We start from the raw sequence: 7,458 nt of genomic DNA on the forward strand, positions 1-7,458 counted from the left end.
CTTCGCCCCTCAGCGGGGTTGCTCAGCGTCAGTCTTGTGAAAGCAGAAAGAGGTGCCCTCTAATCAGGACGGTGATGTACATTTGTAGCCTACTCCTCTCCTAAGGGCCATAACACAGTCACAACCAGAAAAAAAAAAAAAAAGACAAACTTACTCTGTCCCCTCCACATACTTTTAGCGAATCCTTGAACTCCAAAGAGGATTTTAACAATGGCTCTCTAGGAAACTGTTGTTGCCAGGAAATGAGAAAAGCCACCCTCATTCATGTCTGAGTGTTTCTAGAATAACCCCCTTCTGGCTCTCTGGAGATTGATTCATTAGGTTACCTCCTGCCACCCCCTCCCTCAACACACATGAGAACATTCGCAGGAGCCATTATTTTGAAGCGAACGTGGTCCTGTAATGCCGAGAGAGAGCTCCCAGGAACATGCTAATTAGCACGTATATTTTCTCCCACTCCACCTCTGCAGAACCTCCCGAATTCTCCCCTGTTCTGTGCTCACCTGCTTTGCCAAAACGCACCGGAAGGAAGCGGGAGCATCCTGCCTAGCCAAGCTAACAGAGACCTGGGGCTCTGTGCCCTCTTAATAAGTTCATTTCTTCTCGAGCAAGCTTGTTAAAAGTTACAGGGGCTTAACACAAGCTAATTGGCTTCTTTTTCACTCTCTGCCATCCAGGTTTCTTCAGGGAATCTTCCTCAGAATCAAATGCTACGTTGATTAGGCACACTCTTATTTTAGCCTTGAGATCATTTCTTGCTTCAGGAAAGGGTCAAGTTTAATCTTAAAAACATCAGCCCCTTCACATTTACTCTAATCGACAAGACTTTTCTTGGCTGGGGGTGAGGCTTAGGGAGAGAAGGAAAGAGAGAGGAAAAAAAAAAAAGCAAGAAAAGGCAACTTCCCAAACGTCAATAATCCTTTTCCTTGCATAAGGAATTATCATCAGCTACTATGGATGTGAATAATGTGGTCTAGCACTTCTTTATTTATGACTGTGGCAATGAAAATAACTTGGTACTTAACCAATTATTTTTAAGAGGTGGTAGCACAGCGTTTCTTTGTGGGAAACCAGAAATAGAGCCTTTAAGAATTTCTTCCATCTGCCAGCCGGGATGTTGGCTGGAAAGAGATTTTAGCAGCACACATGTGATAGGATGGGCCTCATTGCCCCATATGTAGGACACAGCCCTGCAACCCAGCGCCCAGTGTGGCACGCAATTAGCTGAATTCTGCTTCGCCAGCCAGCCCTCCGTTAACTGCTCGCAATCGGGGTCAGAGCCTCCCCTTCCTGGGCAGCAGGTCTCCCCTGGAGGTAAGTGGCGACATTTCCAGGAAGGAGCGCTGGGAGTGGCAGCCTGTTACAGGGGTAAACACTGCATAATGAGGTGGATCGGGAATGCCTTTTAGCAGCAGCTTGCTCATTTTAGGATCTTCTCACAGGGATAAGGAGGAGGCAAAATCTGGGGTATTGATTTTGTGGTTTCACATGCCTATATGGGTTGGAAATGGCTTAAAAAGGAAGTGGGCTCTTTTCTGGATCCAGTCAAGCCGGCACTTTGAGAAGAGATCCAGAGACCATGGCTGTATCAGTCTCCCAGCCCCAGGAGCGCCAGGATTTGCAGGGAAGGCAGACGAGTCGCGAGGACTGGGAAACGACAACATCCCGTTGGCTGGGAGTCTGCTCTTGACAAGAGGAGAGAACATCTCTAGACGGATCCCCTTCCCCGTTACTGAGACTAGCCGGGGAGGGAGTCCTGCCTGGGAATTTGGTGTGGCCCAAGGTCAGGAACATCTCAGTGTCGTGGCTTCTGCTGGGTCTGCGTGGAGCTGGAGGTGGGATGGGGCGGGTCGGTGGGAAAAGCACCCAGAGAGTCTCAGTTCTCCCCCGCCCTCATTCTGTCTGAAATTTCAGAAAAGCCTGTCACACAGCTTGTGTAGTTCCCCATTGTGGAGAACGTGGGGACGGGGCAGCGACAGGAAAAGTGGCCTTCTCCGCTCCCGCCCTCTGCTGAGGTCAGCTGGGTGGCCTGGTGGCAATTCCCTAGTGAGGACACTGGTCCTGGGAAGACAGTCAGCCCCACTCCCCAGACGCACTTTCCCCAGATTTCCAGGGGAAGGCGAACCTTCCAGAGGGGGTCATGAAATGCTCGGTCACATCGCACATATTCATAAAACAGGGCAAGGGCATTTTCAGAGGTTTTAATTGTTTCCTTTCACCACCCTCTCTATTGCTCTGGGCAACCGTGGCCACTCCTCTCCCTGGGTGTCCCAGGAGGGTGCCCCACACGAGCACACACAGCTGTCGCCAATGCCTGCTCCCCCGTCCTTGCTCCTGTAACATTGCTACATTTGCTCCCTGGGCTCGGCACATGCGGTGAAATGCATGCCACGGTGTCGTGCCTCCCAAACGCTGGGCTATCTGCCCCTGTTGCTGCCAGGGCATGACACACGGATTTTGACCAATGGCTCCTTTGGTTTGTCCCCCTCTTGAAGCAGCACTCTCTCCCTAGCTCTCAAGGGAAGACAGAGAAGCCTTGGGAACTAACTGTAGAAGACAATCTGAGAGGCAGGGATGCAGGTTAATTCTTAGAGGCCTTCCTGGTCTCTGGATTTAGCCTCAAGAGTGAAGTTCAGACTCCTCACTACGGTCCCTAAGACCCTGCACGGTCTGAATCCTGCCTTCCATCTGGCCCCATTTCTGACCACCCCCCTTCTTTTCTGTGGGCTTCCCCACACTTGCTTGCTGATCTCACATACTCCTTCTGTAAATACTGCCCTTGGCCTGAAGGCATTTCCTTTAGTCTCTCTCCCTTCTTTTAACTGCCTCCTACGCGTCATCTGGGATTCGGCGGTGATATTTCTCACTGCCCACGTCCACTGCCAACATCCGAGAAAGCTGCCCTCTTCTGTGCTCCCGGGCACCCTGTCCTTAACACTGTAATAGCCAATGGCATCCTCATCTCCCTACCAGCCTGCATACTCCTTGAGAACAGGGACCATACTTTATATTGATTTTATTTGTCATGCCATTGAGAGTATGTTCGAGGTGCTAAATAAAGTATTGAATGAATGAATAGTGAAACATTTCCTGGAGTTAAACTTGTGTGCCTGAGTCTCTTCCTTTTAGACGAATTTTTCCCAAAGTGGGGGAACCAGGCCTCAGAAGGCATAGATTCCAAAAGGACCTGCCGCCCGGGCCCTCTGGCCTGAGTCTTAGTATCAGCCTGGTTAAGGTTTGAGCTTGGACGCTCTTACATAAGTATCTGATAGGGATGGACCGCAGCACTGCTTCTTAAACCTTAATATGCATGGGAATCCTGGGATCCTGGGAAAAGGCAGGTTCTAGCTTGGTAGGTGAGGGTAGGTCCTGAGATGCTAATGCTGCTGGTCAGGGACCCACATCTGAGTGGTGAGGCACTAACCCGATGCCTCGTGCTGTCTCTGTGAGTGATTCCAGGATTCTGGTGTATAAATACTGGCAAAAATGGAAAGTACTGAAGCAGCCTTTCTAGAAGATGTTTACTTGGACTTTATAATGCTTAATTATATTAAGAACAGAAATGTCCTTGTTAGGGGCATCTGGATGGCCTAGATGGTTAAACATCCCACTCTTGACTTTGGTTTAGGTCATGACCTTGCGGTTCATGGAATCAAGCCCTGAGTTGGGCTCTGTGCTGATAATGCAGAGCCTGCTTGGAATTCTCTCCTGCTCTCTCTCTGCCCCTCCCCTGCAATGCACACTCTCGACCTTTGTCTCAAAATAAATAAATAAACATAAAAAAAAGAAGTGTCCTTTTTTAAGAGCATGTGACCATTACTGTAGGTTGCTTCTTTCTATTCTAGCCAATCCTCTTCTCCCTTGTCGCTCTCACAGAGAGCCTGCTAAAGCTTCACGTGCTCACTGTCCCAGCCTCCCTTACTGTTCTGGATGAAACACAGAATACAGATCAGATGTGGTTAGCCCCTGAGTTCTGCCTCAAATGCTAATGCAATGGCCCGAACTGCAAAACTGATTTCAGCCGTTCAAAGATGGCAGCCAACATCTCTATGATTCTCTCAGTCTTCCTCATATGCTTTTTACCTCATGGTCACAGAATAGCTGCTGGTGCTCAATAAGATCAAATCTCTCTCTCTCTTTTTAAGTAATGTCCACACCCAGTGTGGGTTTCAAACTCATGACCTTTAGGTCAAGAGTTAAATGCCCTTCCTTCTGAGCCAGCCAGGCAACCCCACACACCTCTTAGTATCACTGAATACCTAGTCAGTTTCAGAGTTTTTTGTTTGTTTCATTTTTAAAGAGAGATAGAGCACGTGAGCTGGGGAGAGGGGTGGGGGAGAGGGGGAGATAGAGAGAGAGAGGGAGAGAGAGAGAGAGATAGAGAGAGAGAGAATCTTAAGCAAGTTCCATGCTTAGCAAGGCATCCCATGATGCTGGGATCGTGACCTGAACCGAAATCAAGAGTCAGATATTCAACTGACTGAGCCACCCAGGTGCCCCTCAGATTTTTTGGATCCTAATTTTTTCTACAGTTGGTTTATTTGAATCAGAATCATATTACATTTGGTTATTTTTAACAATATTATATGTCTCAAGCTCCAAATTTCTTTTTATGAGATAAAAATAAATTCTTATTGGTTTAAGCCCCCTTACCAGAGACTTATGTTCCTTGCAGTTAAAATGTAATACAGTATTACCATTTTTAAATATTAAAATTTATTCTCTCTCATTAGCAAATTAACACAGCCTGCTTATAGAAATCTTTAAATCTGTGGAAAAGTAGAAATCAGGAAAAGAGAATTGGAATCGGAGATCCTATCACTGAAGTACTGTTAACATTTTCACATATTTTCTTCTGGTGTTTTATACAGTTGTGGTAACATGGTAATAATAAATCTGCATCTTTTGTTGTGTGCCATTAGAAAAAAAAGTAAGTTTAGGGGTACCTGGCTGGCTCAGTCAGTGAAGTGTGTGACTCTTAATCCTAGGGTTGGGGCTTCAAGCCCCACGTAGGGTGTGGAGATTACTTAAAAATAAAATCTTTAAAAAAAAAGAAAAAAGTAATTAAAAGCAATTTAAAAACTTTTAAGTAAATTAAGGGTGGGGCATCTGGCTGGCTCAGTCAGTAGGACATGCAACTCTTGATCTTGGGATTGGGAGTTTGAGTTCCATGTCGGGCATAGTTTACCTAAAAAAAAAAAAAGTAAATTAGGAGTGATGAAAATATTCTAAATATGAGTATATTAAAAAATCATTGAATTGTACACCTTAGGTGAATTGTATGGCATATAAACTATATATCAATATAGCTGTCATTAAATTTTTATAAATAAGCATATTCTGTTATGATAAATTCATTGTTAGTATTTATAATTATTCTATAATTATGTCAAGAGGCTGTACTTCCCCTATGTTTGGATATGTGGGTTGGCTCTACATTTTGGTTACCATAAAAATTGCTACAGTCAACTTCTTGATACTTAAGACTTCTCTAGGGGTAGGGCACCTGGGTGGCTCAGTCGGTTAAGCATCCGACTTCACCTCAGGTCATGATCTCACGGTTCGTGGGTTCAAGTCCCATGTCGGGCTCTGTGGAGCCTGTTTCGGATTCTGTGTCTCCCTCTCTCTCTGACCCTCCCCTGTTCACGCTGTCTCTCTCTCTCTCTCTCTCTCTCTCAGAAATAAATAAAACATTAAAAAAAAAAAGACTTCCCTAGGGGTACCTGGCTGGCTTAGACAGTAGAGCACTGAGGAGCCTGAAATTAAGTCCTCCATTAGAAACAACCTCAGGCTGCACGTAGTCCCAGTTCCAGGAAAAGCCTCAGCTGAAGCAGCTCTCTGACCACCCTCAGATCTGCCAATCAAAAGAAATGTGTAACATTCCTGTAGTCTTGGAGACGAGTCAGGGCTGGGAACTGCAGGTAGTTACTTTGTACAAACTTGCCAATCAATCACTGCTTGCAGGAGCCCCATGTAGATTCTCTGAGCCCACCTCATAATGGGTCATTTTAAAAGACTCTCAAAGGTCATGATTGGGTCCCTCCAAATGTAACTGGATGCCTCGCAGCTACTGAATGGTCAAAACTGTTACTATGCTGTTACTATGGGTATTGTACAATTATATTGGTGCTTATGTAATGATGCAAAACGTGCAACGTGTGCATGGTAACACCCCCGCCCTTCCCCCATAAAAACCCTGCTCGCCACTGTTCGAGGCTTCACTTTGCTGCTGTTGTGCCAGTAGACAGGTGAGCCCCTGCTTGAGCTTGTAATAAAGACCCTTTTGTTCTTGCATCGGTGCTGGCTCCTTGGAGGTCTCTGGGGACTCGCAATTTGGGCATGACAGCATGTGACTCTTGATCTCGGGGTCATGAGTTCGAGCCCCACATTGCATGTAGAGTTTACTTTAAAAAAAAAAAAAAAGTACTTCTCACTCTTGACTATAGAGAACAAACAAATGGCTACCAGACAGGAGTTGGGGGTGGGGATGGGGGATGAGCAAAATAGGTGATGGGCATTGAGGAAGGCACTTGTTGTGATGCTCACGGGGTGCTGTATGAACTACTGAATCACTGTATTGTACACCTGAAACTAATATTGCACTGTATATTAACTGGAATTTAAAAACTTTTAAAAAGGGAGGGAAAAGACTTGTCTGTATCTAGAACTAGCTCCTCTGGGAAGCAGAAATATTGTCCCAAAGTGTAACATTGCTTGCGCATCTCTTGAAGGCTTACTACCATTTGATTGTGGACCACACTCAATACTTTATATGCACTATTTCTTCAAATTCCTCAACCCCCTAAGAGGTCTGTCCTATCCTTATCTTCAGAAGTTGAAACTAAAGCTCACAGTTCATGATGTCACAGTTCATGGGTTTGAGCCCCTTATTGGGGTCTGTGCTGACAGCTCAGAGCCTAGAGCCTGCCTCAGATTCTGTGTCTCCCTCTCTCTACCCCTCCCCTGCTCATGCTCTGTCTCCCTCTGTCCTTCAAAAAAGAATAAACATAGAAAGAAAAAGAAAGAAAGAAAGAAAGAAAGAAAGAAAGAAAGAAAGAAAGAGTGAAAGTCTTGAAAGAAAGACAGGAAGAAAGAAATACAGAAAGACAGAAAGAAGACAGAAAGACAGACAGAAAGAAAGACAGGAAGGAAGGAAGGAAGGAAGGAAGGAAAGAAGGAAGGAAGGAAGGAAGGAAGGAAGGAAGGAAGGAAGGAAGGAAGGAAGGAAGGAAGGAAGAAACTAAAGCTCAGAGAAGAACTAACTCACCCAGGGTCACAGAGCCAATAAACAGAGGAGGCAGGTACCTACCCAGCTCTGCCCTTCTCCCAGAGGCCACGAGCATAACATTCCCTCATCAGACATTAATTGTTTCAAATCTTGCTACATTCCAATGGCAGAAATGCTATCTTGTTCTAAACTGTTTGATGATGTTGGGTTTTGCTTTGTGTTTGCCAAAC

This window comes from Hyaena hyaena, unplaced genomic scaffold, assembly GCF_003009895.1.
Source record: "Hyaena hyaena isolate Hyena2069 unplaced genomic scaffold, ASM300989v1 scaffold_28, whole genome shotgun sequence".
In the NCBI taxonomy this organism is placed as follows: Eukaryota; Metazoa; Chordata; class Mammalia; order Carnivora; family Hyaenidae; genus Hyaena; species Hyaena hyaena.